The sequence below is a fragment of the Danio rerio genome, chromosome 25 (assembly GCF_049306965.1).
Source record: "Danio rerio strain Tuebingen ecotype United States chromosome 25, GRCz12tu, whole genome shotgun sequence".
NCBI lineage: Eukaryota > Metazoa > Chordata > Actinopteri > Cypriniformes > Danionidae > Danio > Danio rerio.
This window is the reverse complement of record NC_133200.1, coordinates 1,392,501-1,411,034: the sequence shown is the minus strand read 5'-3', so window position 1 is coordinate 1,411,034 and position 18,534 is coordinate 1,392,501. Positions and strand designations below refer to the sequence as shown.

At 39.0% G+C, this 18,534-nt stretch overlaps 1 protein-coding gene and 1 long non-coding RNA gene across 4 annotated transcripts in view; one reads left to right on the top strand and one right to left on the bottom strand.

Moving 5' to 3' along the window:
- znf609a (zinc finger protein 609a) overlaps positions 1-18,534 on the top strand; it is a 180,762-nt gene that overhangs the window by 13,531 nt on the left and 148,697 nt on the right.
- Positions 4,568-18,534, bottom strand: part of LOC141380866 (uncharacterized) — a 44,662-nt gene continuing 30,695 nt past the window's right edge. The window contains exons 2-3 of the long non-coding RNA XR_012400177.1: positions 18,220-18,269; positions 4,568-5,419 (exon numbers count right to left, since the gene is read on the bottom strand). This is a non-coding gene — a long non-coding RNA (uncharacterized lncRNA). The remainder of the gene's footprint in view (positions 5,420-18,219; positions 18,270-18,534) is intronic.

Below are 18,534 nucleotides of genomic sequence, written 5' to 3'. Positions count from 1 at the left end.
CTCTTTCTAAAAGTCTTGATAACACCATCCTGTAGTTTTTCTCTCACTATTTCAGCAAATAGGACTTTAATAACATGATTCCTTGTCCTCTCCCATTCACTGTGCTCTGAGTTTACCAACTATGACGAGTTCCAATGCTGAGAAACATGCTAATGTGTGAACAAATTCAATATTGGCACACATTAGAATGCTCAAAAACCAATCAGAGTCAAGCATTTAACATAGTGAACAGAGCAGCGCTAAAATTCAGTGCATCCGGAAAGTCTTCGCTTCACTTTTTCCACATTTATGCTACAGCCTTATTCTAAAAAGGGTTAAATTCATTTATTTCCTCAACATTCTACACACAATCTCCCATAATGCCAATGTGAATAAATTTATTCAAAATAAAAAAGCTGTAAAATCACATGTACATCAGTATTCACAGGCTTTGCTCAATACTTTGTTGATGCACCTTTGGCAGACTCAAGTCTTTCTGAATATGATGACACAAGCTTGCCACAGCTGTCTTTGGGAATTTCTGCTCGTTTCTCTTTGCAGGACTTCTCAAGCTCTACCAGCTTGGATGGGAAGTGACAGTGTACAGCCATTTTCAGATCTCTCCAGAGATGTTCAATAGGATTTAGGTCTGGGCTCTGGCTGGGCCACTCAAGCACATTCCCCGAGTTGTTGTTGTGCTGCTCCATTGATATTTTGTCGGTGTGCTTTGGGTCATTGTCCTGCCGGAAGATGAAGCGTCGCCCCAGTCTGAGGTGGAGAGCACTCTTGTGCAGGTCTTTATTCAGGATGTCTCTGTACATCGCTGCATTCATCTTTCCCTCTATCCTAACTAGTCTTCAGTTCCTGCTGCTGAAACACATCCCCACAGCATGATGCCAACACCACCATGCTGCACTATAGGGATGCTGTTAGCCTGGTGATGAGCGCCGCCTGCTGTTCTCCAAACGTAACGCCTGGCGTTCACTCCAAACAGTTCAGTTTGAGTCTGATCAGAGCAGAGAGTTTAGTTTCTGATGCTCTCAGAGTCCTTCAGATGCCAAACTCCAGGCGGGGAGTGTCTTCCGTCTGGCCGCTCTGCCATACAGATGCCTGATTGGTGGATTGCTGCACAGATGGTTGTCCTTCTGTAAGGTCTCCTCTGTCCACAGTAGAACGCTGGAGCTCAGACAGAGTGACCATCGGGTTATTGATCACCTCCCTGACTCTTCTCCCCCGATCACTCAGCTTAGATTGCCGGCCACATCTAGGAAGGGTCCTGGTGGTTAAACATCTTCCACTTACGGATGATGGAGGCCGCTGTGCTCACTGGAACTTTCAGAGCAGCAGAAATGTTTCTGTAAGCTTCCCCAGCCTTGTGCCTCCAGACAATCCTGCCTCGGAGGTCTACAGACGATTCCTTTGTCTTCATGCTTGGTTTGTGCTTTGACATGCACTGTCAACCCTGCGCTCTTATATAGACAGGTGTAGCCTTTTCAGATCATGTCCATATGCTGAATTGAGCACAGGTGAACTCCAATGAAGCTGCTGAAACATCTCGAGAATGATCAGTGGAAACAGAATGGACCTGAGCTCACTGTAGAGCTTCACGCCAAAGGCTGTGAATACTGATGTACATCTGATTTATCAGCTTTTTTACTTGTAATAAATCTGCAACCATTTCAAAAACTCTTTGTTCACATTGTCATTATGGGGGATTGTGTGTAGAATGTTGAGGATTTAAATGAGTTCAATCCATTTTGGAATAAAACTGTAACGTAAACAAATGTGGAAAAGGTGAAGCGCTATCAGTACTTTGCGGATGCACTGTGTGGTGTAGTTTATTCTGGAATGCCTGTAGAGCCGCATTTCAATGTTCTTCCCAAATGGTTTCCAAATCCAATAGCTGTTGGCCGTAAAACGTGTATATAATCACTAAACTAACACAGCGTCTCTCGCTCATGTGTTGATGCTGCCCGCGAAGCGATCATCCTGTGAAATGAACACCTGGCACCTGCGAACGGCGCAGTGTGTTTGGCTGGTAAACAGTGTGCTTGCGTTTGTCAGGATCCAGCGGTGCGACACTTGAATGCGTTTGTATTCATGAGATGTCAAAACATGTCAGGAACTGCTGTGATTCTCTGCTTTTCATCCTCGTTCACACCTCAGTGCTGCCGGCGGGATCAGTGTGCTTTTCTTTTTTCCTGGAAAGCTGAGAGATGGCTGAATGTACATGCACAATGCGTAACAGTGAAAGACACAGGTTTGGGATTTGTAAAATAGACGGATATGAGATGGGGATCTATGTCTGAATTAAAAATAATTCAATATAGCCATCTAGCAATTTTCTAACCACAGTTATAAGCGTTTAATTTGGGGATGTTATGGTTTCAGATAATTAAAAAAACTGCTTTTTAAAATGTGTATGTTTTAATTAAACGTGTTTTATTCGCTAATTAATTAATGCTCTTTTCTACAGTCTCTTTAATTGATTAAAACTGTTAATTACTTGATGGCTTTGTCCCTTAATTAATTTCACTCATTTGTTTTGACTGATTGTTCATTTTCTTTACGTCAGTCTTCTAGAAATGTTTGACCTTTTAACATTTGTTTATTTATTTATTTTGTTTAACTTTTTAAAATCTTAATTGATGTATTTTTTGTATACTAAAACTAAACGACTATAGTTTAACTTTAGTCTACACACACACACACACACACACACACACACACACACACACACACACACACACACACACACACATATATATATATAATATATTACACAGATCTTTTTCTGACGCAAGTAAAAAAATCTTATATCAAATGTGAAAAACTCACTCAATAAAACTCAGTAGATCACAGTTTTAATTGCTAATAAATCAAAATGTACAAACAGCATCTTTAACGTGTTAAAAGTGACCTTTTTCTTGTGTATGTGTGCTGGTGTTTGTATGCAGAACTGGACTGGGATCAGTTCAGGCTGACCAGCGAGAGGCCGCGAGCTGTCATTGAACCGGCGAACTCAATTTAAATGTTAACTCGAGCTGTCATGTGCTGACATGCCGTGCACTTAGTAGTCGACGCAGCAGTTGGGATAAATAGTTTATTTTTCTTCCCGCACTGATGTTGAGGTAGAGCTCGTCTGGATCTTATCTGGACAAGATCAAGACCTTGAAGGAGCGCAGGCTCAATTCCACAAACAGAGCTGAGGAGAAGCTCAATGCAGGGGAATTCGTGCATGTCTAAATAAAGTGTTATAGACTGTTGTAAAACTGCAAAAATCTAAATGTTTAATAAATTATGAAATTTAATAATCACAGGTCCAACATAAGAATTAAAAATAAAATTAAAGCTGCAAGCAGCGATGAAAGGGACCTCGCACCCGGGCTCATTGCCACCTGGTGGCCTCAGGATGACAGAACAGCAAACAACATTAATTTAAGCTGATATATTAAAAAAATCTGAGAAAATCACAGATTTATGCCAAACTTCCTTCTGTCAGCAGGTGGCGCTATAACTGTGACTCAATATCGGCATGTGGATGTCTTCAGGAGAGGAATTTTATCAACCATGTAAAGTCTCCGGCAGATCGGACATTGTGTGGCTGAGTTATATGTACTTCCTGTTCCATGGCGAATCATTAAGGTTTGTCATGCCGCCACGGACACGCCCCTCGGCGAAAACTTTAAATCTTCACAACATATCATCGCCAGAGCTTTCAAATAACACCACCCAAATTTGGTGCTGATACGATTAAATTTGTAGGAGGAGTGAAACATGTAATTTCCTGTTGCCAGCAGGTGGCGCTATAACTGTAGCTGGATATTGGCATGTAAACGTGTTCAGGTCAGGACTCTTATTAAAACGTGTGGATTTTGAGGCAGCTCGAACAACTTCCTGTTTCATGGCAATTTGTTAAAGTTTGCGAGGACGCCACGGACACGGCCTTCTGCGAAAACTCTAGATCTTCGCAATTTAACATCGCCAAGGCGTTTAGATGACAACCCAATTTTGGTGTCGATCGGATAAAATTTCTAGGAGGCGTTTGTTAAAATACAGAGAATAGAAAGTAAAAAATATCTCACTTCCTGTTGGGTTTGAGATTTTGCATATGTGAGCTTTTTTTGGCAGGTAGGTTTTGGCATATTTGAGCTGTGTGCCAATTTTCGTACGTGTGCGTGAATCATAGCTCGGCGGTCAGTCCGTCAAAAGTGCACTGGTGGCGCTGCCGAGTCATTTATCCATGCCCACTTTCGAAACCTATAACAAACGTATATGATCGCCACTCCTGAGGCGTGTGCAACGTTTCGTGAGTTTTCGGGCATGTTTAGAGCCTCAAAATCGTGATTCACTCTCCGGAAGCGGAAGAATAATAATAAGAAGAAACGAAGTAATTCCAATAGGGCCCATAAAAACATATATATATAAACAATAGAGCATAATTGAAACAATAAACCTTATTTTGTTCGTTTGATATATATTGTGCAATTGCTCAGCCCTAAAGAAGAGTCAAGCTTAAATAGAAAACTTATTGAAAACTTTTTATTGAAATAAAAAGAAAATTATTGAAGTCTTTTTTTTTTTTTTTGAGTGAGATGCTAATGATCCAATCGGATTCATTTCAATTGAGTAAAAAATTAGTAAAACTCAACTCTTTAAAGGGGCATGAAACCCCCTCGCTTCAGCAGGGTGTTTTCACACCTCTACCTTGGGAAAAGACAGAAAAGTGGGCGTGTCCAGCTCTGTTTAGGGAGGAGTGTCGGAGGAAGAAAAGAGGCTTGGTGTGGGAGTGTCTATTTGGGTGCGCTGAATTTCAGAGTCAAAACACACAACCACAGCGTAAAATGTGACTGTGTTTACATGGACATCTGTAGTCGAACTATATGCCAAATGATTAAATGGTGGACTTTAACTGCAGTTTGGCTCTTTCATTCAGGGAATTCATTCATGCCCCTCGCGACAAACAAGATATTTGATTGGAGGAGCTGCTCTAAGCGTGTATTTTTCATGCAATGTTTGATACCGCACGGCGAATGAGAAAAAAGAAACCTCTGCATTTCCCGGAAACTTAGATGCACACGGCAGGTAGTGTCAGAAAGCCGCGTGTGTTATTCCGGTCACTAAATGCGGTGAAAATCCTACACGAGGTTAAAGTTTGGTTGTTGTTCTAACATGTTTACACTCGGTGCAATAGTTAACTTAGTTCGATACGAACAAACTGAATAAACAAAGAGCACTGATCACTCACTTACCAAATCTGTAGAGACAGGACAATCACCAGCAACTAGAGCCGCGTCTTTATTAAGAGGAGACGAGCAGCGAATCCGGATCTCAGCGTTTGCAGATGAGAACAGCTCTCAGGTAAACAATAATCCTCCTTAGACACGTAAGTTATTGTTGTCGAGCGTCGCGTACACTGTTAATCCACACGTGACTCCAGCTGCGCTGTCACAGAGAGAAAATGAAAACAAAACTTCACTGCAGCAAACTATAAAAGCAACAATTCACGCTTTTTTTGCCAACACAACGTGGCGTCTCTGCCGTCTAAACACTGTGACAGTAATGAATATTAATGAAGTTGCACAATAGAGCGCGCTGATTGGTTTGAACCAAGCCTTACTCATGTATTAATGCATCACACTGTAAGACGTAATAAGACACACTCTGGCACAGACGTCCAGTCTGCACGCTGGAATACACGCTATTATGTCATGACCGTGACGCAGCTTCAAACATTCGTTTCAAACCGGAAGTACGAATTTGCTTGAAATAACGCAAAAACAACCAATTTACACTTTTTAGTGAAATATAGGTGTCCTAATAGTGTTTTTAGCAGTGTGGGACACATATACCACTGTCAACAGCTCAACACATGTGTTCTGGTGTTTCGTGACCCTTTAAGTCTTAACTTTAAAATTAGCCTTGGAGTGTTTCTTTAAGACGATGTTCTGATTGCTCTATTGTAATTGTTATTTTAATTACGCAGAGGCTGATGTCTTGACTCTTTCCAAACAGAGGCCTGATCTAAGTTCAGTCTTTGTCAGAGCCGTTTATCTGTGATCGTCCGCAAACCATCGGCGCCCCTCAAAGAGTTTCTCCTCTCGCGGTCCTCATGGGATCGCTCTAATTAGAGTGTAAATAAACCGGTGGTGATCTGGCATATGTTCTCCTGAGCGAACGCTTTCTGAACTCCCACTGCGACTCGGAAGACTTTCCACAACACATCCACTTGCAGAGACCAGCCGAACATTCGGGAAACTCATGCAGCATGTAAATGAGCAAGCCTGTTCTGGCAATATGTCATTATATGAAGAGACAATATTATAGGAAATACTGAGGAAAAATGCCTTGCTCTGTTAAACATAATATGGGAAATATTTAAAAATAATTAACTGTAGGGCGAATAATTTCAGCTGTATACAAGTATATATAATCAAGAACTGGCAGATCCTACAGTGACTAAGTAATCAGTTTCTTCCATCCCTCGCTTCACTTTTCTTTCCCACTTCCTCTCCCTCGCTTCTCTTTCCTGTCAGTCACGGGTTCAGTCGGCGGTCAGAAACGCTCTCGATTTAATTTCCTCCGGCAGTCGCTCTGCGCTTCAGCTAAATGATGAGAGTCGGATTCACAGCTCCCGCTTCATCCTCTTATGCTCATTTTACACGCACGCTGGTATTCAATAACTCAATATATCATGGTCATGAGCATGCACAATGTTGACTGATATCATGACCATGATGAATAATTAGTTATTTAAACTTTCAGTGTTTAATCCTGATATCTATAATTTCTCGTACGATATATTGCACCAAAATATTTTGCGATAAATTATATTATTGTCATTTTAAGACCACTTTATGCCACTCATTTAGAATGATAATATTATATCAAAATGCACGTAAACTTTTCCAAAGAACACATCATATTTCATTCTTACGAATATTAAATGCAACAATTAATAATTAGCCATTATAATCAGAATGTGATGATATATGTCCTTAACCAAAAAAAATAAAAAATAAAATAAACCAGTAATGGTAAATAGAACTAGAAATTAGTAACAGATTAGTAGTAATAGTAAAAACTATAGTGGTTTTTTTAACCACACTGGCGCTGAAACCTCCAATGGAGATGTTGCTAGAATTTGTTTTTATGTATGGGCGATAAACACTCACCGGCCACTTTATTAGGTACACCTGTCCAACTGCTTGTTAACACAAATTTCACATGGCAGCAGCTCAGTGCATTTAGGCATGTAGACATGGTCAAGATGATCTGCTGCAGGTCAAATTGAGCATCAGAATGGGGAAGAAAGGGGATTTAAGAGACTTTAAACGGGGCATGGTTGTTGCTGCCAGACGGGCTGCTCTGAGTATTTCAGAAACTGCTGATCTACTGAGACTTTCACGCACTACCATCTCTAGGGCAAAGAGGAAATATCCAGTGAGCGGCAGTTCTGTGGGCGCAAATGACTTGTTGATGCCACAGGTCAGAGGAGAATGGCCTGAGTATTGTTGCTAGCACTGTCCATCCCTTTATGGCCACAATGTTTCCATCTTCTGATGGCTACTTCTGATGTCATGAAGCTCAATCATCTCAGACTGGTTTCTTGAACCTGATAGTAAGTTCATTGTACTCAAATGGCCTCCACAGTCAGCAGATCTCAATCAAATAGAGCAGCTTTGGGATGTGGTGGAACGGGAGATTGGCATCATGGATGTGCAGCCGACAAATCAGCAGCAACTGCGTAATGCTATCATGACAATATGGAGTATTGGATTATTTCCAGTAGCTTGTTGAATCTACGCCATGAAGGTTTGAGGCAGTTCTAATGGTAAAAGGGGGCCCGACCCAATACTAGTAAGTTGTACCTAATAAAGTGGCTGGTGAGTATATTGCATCACCAAAAATGATTGCGGTGCTTGTTGTTCAAGCCACAAAAAGAAGCGTTGTTCAGCTACTAAAATCTTTTGATGAAAGATTGATAAGACTATTTTCAGCTTCATAAGAGACCTTGATGAAGATTTTAATTAGTTTAACAACAAAACACAAGTAAACATTCCGCCTAGTGTCCCTATATTGTTTACCATGCAACTCTACATATTCACTCTGAAATAGCATGTCAGTTTGGGTAGCTCGCTGCCGGACAAGCACTAGTCACTTTGAACACATGAGAGAGGTTTTTTTCTGCTGTGCTCGTGTTTCAGGAGGCGTGGCTCTAGACGGCAGGGGAGGGACTGTGATTCAGAGATTTATGCTAAGCTGTTAGCAGTGTGGAAGATCACCTACTGCACCTTTAACTTTTTGAGTTGACAGATGTAATGTTTACATTGGTTAAAATGGGTACTTTCTCACTATAGATTAAGAACAGAAGTATTTATTGTTTCATTCAAATTGCACAATATTTACTTGATATTTTATTTCAATCTTCTGCAACATTTAACTCGTGAATTTGCATTTATTTATACCTTGTCGACCAATTCATGTACGGCATGGCCATTAAAAATACAATGCTCCTTAATCAGTTGGTTTTTAGGTTACTTATAAAGAGAATGTTACTTCAGTCATGTTGTTGTAATGTTTTAACTTGACTAGTTACTAGGGCTGTGCGATTAATTGAAAATCCGATTTCGATTTTGGCTTGTAACGATTATGAAAAACCATTAACCGAGATAAACGATTATCCCATCACGTACCGCCACTTTCCAGTTGTACACGTGTTAAAACTCTTTGCCTCTGCAAAGCTCAGTTCCATGTGAAAATGACTAAAAGCATGTGTAATGTAACTTTTGCAGCACGGGATGCGCATCATATTTTTAAAAGCACAAAAGAGCACATGCTGTTGTGTGTGTGTGCGCCATGCTTAGCCTCGGACAGGTAGCGCGTGTGTGTGTGTGTGTGTTTGCCCGCGCCCCATGCTTAGCCTCGGACAGCAGAGTGCACACACATCTAACGGCATCTTAATGTGAGCGCTTTAATGGTCAAATACATGCACATTTGTGTCAGAGCGCGGTGTTTAGTGATTATTCATATTAACCCTCATTTGTTTAATAAACAAACAAGTTGAGAATCAAAAGACACGAGAAAGAGAAACCATATCAGAGCCGCACTATTCTTAAAGTGACAGTGTGCGATATTCCTGCTGCTGCCGACTGTTTTTATCATTAATCAATAACAAAATCAAAAATACAGTGAAGATGCTTAAAGCACAGTTTAAACATAACAGATTTAATAACTCATTTCTAAAAACTGATTTCTTTTATCTTTGCTATGATGACAGCACATTATATTTTACTAGATGTTTTTTAAGATACTCAGCTTACAGTGACATTCAAAGGCTTAATTAGGGTAAATAGACAAGTCATTGTTTAACAGTAGTTTCTTCTGCAGACAATCAAACATCTATGCTTAAAGGGGCTAATAATATCGAGCTATTAAAATAGATTTCAAAATATTCAAACCTGCTTTTATTCTAGCTGAAACAAAACAAATAAGCCTTTCTCCTGAAGAAAAAAAATTATAGGAAATACTGTAAAAAAAACCTCTGTTAAACATCATTTGGGAAATATTTATATATAAAAATAAATTCACATTAGGACGAATAATTTTGACTTCATCAGTAATCGTTTTGAATATTCGTGATTACACTTATGACCAAAATTATCGTGATTATGATTTTTACCATAATCGAGCAGCCCTACTGGTTAGACAAAAAAAAAATCTATCATTAATCGGTCAAGCTTTATGAAAAACCTAGATTCCTTTTTTTTGTCATATCGCCCAGCCCTACTTTGGTGTATCGTTACACCTCTATAATTGAGTTCAGTAAAGTTGGCCCAGCAACCTTTTTGCTGTGAGGCCACAGTGCTACCACTGAGCCACTAGGCCACCCTGTATTTGTTAATTGTAAATTGTATATGTGTGTATATATATATATATATATATATATATATATATATATATATATTATTTATTTATTTTTTTTAAATAACTTTTTTTGGGCTTTTCACCTTTGTTAGATAGGGCAGTAGAGAAATTGACAAAGCATGGGGAGCAGAGAGAGGGGAAGGATCGGCATAGGACCGCTAGGCGGTATCGAACTCGGGTCCCCGTGAACACTGGAGTGCATGTGTCGACACACTAACCACTACACCACTGCCGCCGACGTAAATTGGACAATTTTTCGTGAACGATCCCTTTAATGTATTTCATCATAATGGATTCTGTGAAACAATGTCTTAAAGCACTCTCCTCAAGAATGCATTGCCTGCGTTAAATTCCTGTCATGCTTTTAAGAAAGAATATTGTAGAAGTGGTTGAATTTCTCCGGCTGAATGCTGAAGGTTGCGTTTGTCAGTGATTTGTCTGCTGTGTTGGCAGTGGATGTGTCATCTGCTGTGGGTTTCTTGCTTTAAGGAGCAGGTCTCTTTGTAGAGGAGGATAAAACACAAACAGATGAGGAGATGAAGAAGGTCAGAGCCGCAGGGAAAAGATCCTTCAGCTCTCTAAAAAGACCTTTCTGGAGTTCACTCAACACTTTTATTGAGGCTCTGATGACATCTAACAGCTCAATAGCACTAATCCTGCTTTTCCTTTGGCCGTATTTCTCAGACAGGCCGCCATATTTCTGCTGGAATGGATGGGAAGGGTTGTTTTTGTGAATGGCTTTGTTCAGACCTGGTCTTTCTGGTTGGCTGATTCACTGGGAGTAGTTCAAACTTGTCTTATAATCAAGAGCGAATGACAAAATGATGTTTGGGATGCTCTGAAATATAAAATACAGCCCATTTTCACCAGGAAATATAGGATGTGTTGTCAGAAAATTGGATTATTTATTGGTTAAATTGGATTATTTATTAGGGCTGCACCATACTGCACAAATGAACATTGCTATATTAAAGTTGTGCAAGTTAAGCAGTTGTTCTTGATAAGCGTATGTCTTGATTTACGCATGAACAGACCTTGGATTGATTGGAATGTAAAAAAAAGAAGATAATTTCTCAAATAGCATTCAGCTCTCTATAAAAGTGCTTTGACAGGTTTTGTTTTTGATTTCTAGCTCAGACTAAAGGTTCTTCTGATTAGCTTGAACAGCCTTGGCTCTCAGTCTAAACACTCCACTTTCCTTGCATTTCTGCTGTACTTTAGCAAGCTGTGCAGTTCTAGTCACATAGTGCTTCATGCTTGTGGCCAAGTTTTATTATGTTCACCAAAAAGCATAGAATCACCAAGAGGCGACACTCTAGTGCAATTTGGGAAACAGCCACTAGATGGCGCGGCAGTCGTTTTGGAATGAAAGTTCTAATAGAACAGTGGTTCTCAAACTGTGGTACATGTACCACTAGTGGTACATGGACTTCCTTCTAGTGGTAGACGGAGGAATGAAATATGTCATGTACATGCTACACACATTTCAAAATTTATCAAAAATAATGTAAATAATATGCCATATAAGACATAAAGCCTATATTTCTGAGGTAATCTGCCACGTTTTTTTAACTGTGCAGAGTTGTAGCTGCTTTTCTGGGCCTACTACGCTACTGTATTTAAATACTGCTCATTTTGGTGGTACTTGGACGGACAATTTTTTTCTAAAGGTGGTACTTGATGAAAAAAGTTTAAGAACCACTGTACTAGAACAACAGCAAGTTATAAGTCTGTAAAATAAACTATTAAAAGTGCTGATGCTTGTGATAGTAAGTGTTGTATTGTCGTCTTTCAGGTTGTATCTCAGCTTTAATTACGCTTGAATAAATAAATAAAAAAACAAGCTGCTTGCCATTGCGACAGCAATCCAATCCAATGGACAGCCGATCGATTTCACTCCAAAATGGCAGAATCCGGGGCTGTTGCTGGGCGCTGCTGTTGCAATGGAACGTTCTATTGTGTGTCGCCTCTTGCTCATTCTCTTTTGTGTTCACTCTCGTTTTGTTTTGGTTCAAACCAAAAAGTGAGTGGTTAATTTGACATGCAAACTGGCATTTTTAAGACCGAATCTAAAAATGGAAGACACGAAATACGCTTGTATGGCCTGTTTCATTTTAATGTAAATAGCTGAGCTTCCAAAACAATGCCAAGCAAATATTTTTATGATAAAATACCGAAATTGAAAACTTAAAATATGAGTTTCAAGCCAATTTGTTTTAAACAATATTCAAAATAAAACATTTTTAACACTAAACCATCTTTATTTTTTTGCAGTATGCCATAAAAATATTTCAGATTCTCATTTAACATGCTTTCTTGTTTTTTGTTTTGTTTTGTTTTTTTACAATAAAACCAACGTCAAGTGTAGTAGTGCATCAGGATTATTAAATGACTTTAACAGTCATTAATTAAATCAGTCAAAACATGGTCAACCATTTGGTAGAGTGGGCAGTCTAAGGGTTAAAGTTACTGTTGTTAAAGGAAATGTTGAATGGCAAAAGATTTGCCTTTGAAGATGGTTCAGATTGTTCACTTGTGGTTGGAAAGTTGAATGTTAAATGAATCTAGTCCATGATTTGATAGTATTGATTTGGAGGAGAAAAACTAGCTAGATATTGGAAAAATACATTGCGATATTTACATTTTCTACGATTTATATTTATATATATAAATATACATATATATAAATGACAGTCGCAAATTTTATTTTATTTTTGTGCTTAAAATAAAGATCAAGATTTTCTCACGATTCTGTAGATGTAAAATAAAGCTTAATATAAGTCGCCAATTATTATTGTTTTTTCTCAAACATATGGTAAAACAGCAATAATAAAATTATGTGCAGGTCTACCGGTTTCTATTAATAAATATATTCTGCCTATAATAATTCTGATGTTGAATTATGTTTGAGATATAGGCCTATAGATATGCTTGCAATCTGTCATTGACAACATTTTAGACCATTTAATTCACTGATAAAATCAACATTAAATAGGCTAGAGTAGTTATACTGACACTGTAAACATTTATTTTCATGCACAGCTGTGTGTTCTCTATGAAAGAAAAAACATCAAATGCTTGTCGCAATCGTAACTCTAAAATGCGATATGATTATTTAAATGATGTGCGTGCTTTTGTCGTTATTTTCACTGCCGTTTGTTCATACTTCGCAAGACTCTCTAAAGATCAAAGTGAATATTATTAACAACTTTATTACCTGTTAATCAAAGTATAAGCAGGTTCTGTTCACTAAAGTAAACGCGTGTGTCTATCGTTAAGAATTAAGATCGTCTTGAGGGTCGAATCGAGATCACGATCTTTTTTCGATTAATTGTGCAGCTCTAATATACATACATGTAAAACTACATTTCAGATAATTTTACATGATTTTGTAAAGGAGTGCACAATAAAATAAACAAAATAAATAAAGTATAGCAAGTCTAGAACACAATACGATTCGGCATGATACGCGCGAATGGCGCGGTGCGAATTGAGCGTTTTGCGCGGTTGACGCATTAACCAATCAGAAGCTTGCTCTTGTGGGGGTGTGATTGTGTTGTAGAACCTGTTGATGGTGTCCCAGGGGAAATCCTCCAGGCGACATCGACAACAAGTCATCAAACTGGGCTTGGCTCAGTCAGAAGCATCGCTGAAAGTCTTCGTGATCCAGGTTAAGTTTCTGGAGGAGTTTATGAGCTCACACAGCTGGATGCACCTCTGAAAGCATGTAGTGGACTCAGACACGGTCCTAAACATATCGACGCTGTTTTTCAGCCTTCATAAAGCACACAAACACTGTTATTTTCTTCATAAAATCCATGTTAGCCATTTAGCAACGAAGCTACAGTCACCAGGCAGACAGAAGCCCTGCCCATCACGCGAATCCGCGTCTGTTCTGAAGTTTATTTGACACGCCAATGAAGCGGATTTGACGCGCGAGTGAAGCGAGTAACCTTAAATATTTACGCTGCAATTTACGCGCGAATAGCGCGATTTATCCGCGCGTTCCGCGTTAGGTGTGAACACAGCATAACAGTATACTGGTACAGAAATAAAATTATTAAATATAAAATCAAGCTCTATATTCTTTATTGTGCAAATAATTAAATACGATTAATCTGTGTTAAATAAATCCGTCTGCCCAAATGCTTTAAACTCACTTCAAATGTTTACACAGGCTTAAAAACACAAGCAACTGATAATCTTTCACTTTAATATGGTTAAACTGAAATGACTCCAAAATGTTCATGTGTTCTGATATGTTGGTCAACTATAATCCTGACTCCACATTGCATATCCTGCGATTGCGATATCGATGCTAAAATGATATATTGTGCAGCCCTACTAACTAGTACTGTATGCTATTGACCAGTATTGGTATTCATCATTATAATAATATATATGTCTAATAATATTTATGTCTAATGAACCACAATAACAGAACAATTGGAATTTAGTTATACTTAATTGAACCAAATCTGCTAACAAGTCTTTCCATTACGGGTCAGTGGTGCATTTGCAGATTGGTGCATAATCGTTTTTACTGTTGATACATTTGTTCAATCACACTTTGTCTTCGCATTAAACTTTTTGAAGAGCAGTTTGCACATTTTCCTCCAAAAACGACACTTCTGTTGTTACTGAACCAGCGTCAGGGCTCTGAATTCACACTTGGAGAGGCCAGATGGATCGATTGCGCTGTCTTACGGCGGTGGTGTTCATTTGGGTGATTGAATGAAAATTGGCTCATGTATAGATTTAAACATCATCTTTTGTTTTCCACTTCAGAATTAACCGAGTATGTGTTTGTACTGGCTTTAGAGAGTTTTGAGTTGTGGGTGAGCTGTTATTTTAATGCCAGGATGGCAGGATCGTGACTGTTGGGTTTTTTCATAGATGATTCAGTCTCTCTCTCTCTCTCGTGTCTGCATGGGAAGTAGGAAAGTCTTGTATTTTTGTTTTGTTCCATTTTTATGATATTTCCATCGGGGTGTCAGTGGGATGGTGGTAGACATCCGTCACGGCACTGCTGCAGTGGTTGTTTTGTTGGGTTCATTGCTCCCTGTCACCATCCAGCTGGGATTTAGTTTGCCAGCCTTTCACATCTCCTCGTTGGACTGCAGTTTTCACATTCGCTGCCAGCCGGTTAATAAACCCTCAGCCAGAATGTCTCTCTTCTTTTGTTCAGACCTTGGGTGGGCCACCGCCAGAAAGAATTACACAGTTCGCAAGATTGTGTTGATAATAACTCCATCCAGTCATGTTACTGCGAGGGGAAAAAAAGCTTTAAACAATATATTGAAGCTTTGGAATATATATATATTTATATTAAGGGTGTCACGATCCTCCAAATCCTCGATTCGATTACATTTTCGATTCTAAAGGCACGATTCGATTTTCGATTATGAATAATTAATTAATTAAAGACCAATTAATTATTTGTAGTCTACCGTTTAAACTACCTGACCTGCATGGTCTGTGATTTACCCATAAACAAATCATACAGTAAATGAATAAAGGCAAGATACACACATAATTACCACCTGTCAATCACTTTTTCTGCGGGACTCGTGAATAGGCAGTGATCTGTGTCGTTATAATGACGTCGCTAAAAAAGACGCACAACCAACAGGAACCAGCCAACAGTATCTGAGGTGTTCGCTAAAATGACTAAGTACAAGTGAGTGAAAGATTGAAGCAGTCCTCTGACTGCCTGGACCTGCTGTCTGGAGCGCATGGCTGTGTGTGTGTGTGTCTGTGTGGTCACGTGATGTGCATTTTCAGAGGTAGAGAGGAAGGAGGGCTGCTCAGAAATGCTACACGCCACTGTGGATGTCAAATCGTTGTCGTTCTAAAATGCCATTTAAAAACAAAGACAGTGTGAACAGGGCCTGAGTGTGTACTTTTCGCCAGCGGATTTGCAACGGGGGTGGGCGGAGGATCGCGATGCCAGTGTTGTCTATCGGACGAACCCTAATACGTACAAAGCAGAGCTTGCAAAACTGTGTTTTTTTTGTCGACAACACGAACGTTGTCAACATAACTCACTGGAAATCCAAAATGCTTCCACACCGGCGACTTCATTGAAAGAGGAGAGGGTTTAAGCTCTGTCGACGGGTCTCCTGCTTCTGCAGTTTAACAAGCACTTCAACAAGCCTGTTTTTTCCCCGCTTGGCAAGCCAAGCTGACGTGACATGGGGGCGTGGCAGCATCAACAATTCTATTTTTCGATTCGATAATCAAAATTGACCATAAATTTCGATCGATTTCGAATAAAAATCGAAATCGTGACACCCCTAATATATATATATATGCAGTTGAAGTCAGAATTATTAGCCCCCCTAAATTATTAGACCGCTTGTTTATTTATTTCCCCAATTTCTGTGTAACAGAGAGATTTCTTCAGCACATTTCTAATCATAATAGTGTTAATAACTCTTCAAGACACTTCTATACAGCTTAAAGCGACTTTTAAAGGCTTCACGAGGTTAATTAGGTTAACTAGGCAGGTTAGGTATCATGAAATAAATTTTTGCCATATCATCCAGCCCTATATTTAAGGTTTATTTAAATGTGCTGTGAATAAATCTGTGTTTTTAAAACCTCTCTAGAGAGCAGAAGTCAATGATTTATTTGAATCATTTAGCTTGGCATGTTTACTGCTCCAAAATATTATAAATGTTTCCTAAAATTAAATATTTTGTTGTTTCTTTGATCAGACATTTAAAAAGAGCTTATTTTAGAGCGGTAATCACAATGCTGTGAAACCGTGGTATTTTAATCCAAAGTTATCGCACTGTCAGAAACTTTTACCGGCTCATGCCTAGGTTGAAACTCTTTTCACCGTTGACATCGTAATGTGCAAATCTGCAATAGTCACATGGCAGAATATGCAATGTCGAGTTCAGTTTCAGCTTATTCATCCATTAGGAAATTTGAGTGTAATCAAAGCCGTAACGTATAAAACTGTGCATTTAAACCATTTGTGTACAGGAAATTGTAGTTTTCCCAAAGATTTAATGCCATGCAGACTGTGCAGTGGTATTTACATTTGATTATTCAGTTTATTCTCTCATACTTGCACTGTCTCATTCATTTGTGCAGCTGAACTGTCCTGTGACGTCATCCCAGTCCATATAAAATCAGTAATTCAAGTCATCTGGTGACATTACATTCATATCGCAATATATATTGCAGCAAAACAAATCATTGCAGTGTCGGTCTTTTCCAATCTCGTGCGCTGAAGCCGTAGCCTGCGTTCCTGGCTTGTCAGAGCTTCCCCTGGAGATTGAGGAGAGTGTGTATTTCTGAAGGCATGACGAGAGATGTTTGGAATGGGTTTAGCTCATGATCTGCAGAATCGGAGGGCTTGAAATTGCGCGGGGGAACCTTGGCCTCAGTTGTAGCATGTGTTTGTCGTAAATTTATTGGCTTGGACAAACACAATTGAACACACAGCTGCCGCACACATTGGGGCTTTGCATAGGCGCGCTTCGAAAGCAAATCAGTAGCTGAAGGTGTTGAAGAAACATGCATCGTTGCCCTTTCTGTAGTGCGTGATGATGATGGCTGGCTTTCATTTTACAGCTCTGCAAACTGTCTTCTATTCAATGGAAGCTCACATCATTTCCCAACGCACCACACGTCTGCATTTGAGAACACGCGTGACTCTCCAAAGCCTGCATACGTAACACATTCTCCTAATCAAAACAGATGGCAGTCTGTTGTGGTTTTGGGTTTGTGCTGATTTTGTGTGCCTGAGATTCTTCTGGAAACCACATCTGAACCAAACTCCATATCCAACCCCCACGCTGGGCGTGACCCACATGCCAAATCCCCATCGCTTCCTCTTACAGTCACTGGCAGGCATGTGAAGAACTGCTGATTTGCACATTTATTTAATATACCAGTCAGTGGAATGCTTGAACGACTTGTTAGTCTGTCCACTAACAATCAATATCAGGACATATCGCACAACACATGCACATGAGCTCAATCAGGGTGATGCAGTGTATATCGCCCACACATGCAAATCAACTCTAGCCACATTTGAGCTGATGGTGCAACATCTCTCTCTCTATTGGAGCTGTCAGTGTCAGTATGGCTAAAGACACTAGTATTTACTGTAAATGACTGTAGTATACTTTAAAGTGGGTGTATGATGACCAGGTGAAAAAAAAATATAATTAAATGCAATTAAATACACTTAAATACCCGCAAATACATTTTTAGTGCATTGTTATTTTTGTGTTAAATAAAAGTTTGATGGTTTTACGCTATAAATATACTAATTAAAAGTATGTTTATACTTACTTAGACTTAGAAAACTTTATTGATCCCGCAGGAAATTGCTTATGTAATGACTGCCATAACACACAAAACACAGAAACACAAAACCACAAGACAAAATCAATAAATTAAGTAAGTGAAATAAGTCACATAAATCCAACCAATCTATAAAAGGAAACAGCCACAATACATAAGCATACAAACTATTATATAAGATATTACACTTAAAAGAATCAGTGGTAACTAATACTATTAAGTCATATATCAAGTAATGAAGATAATATTAACCAAAACCAATAATATTCCACATAAAACAATTACACAAAAAATATTTCAGTA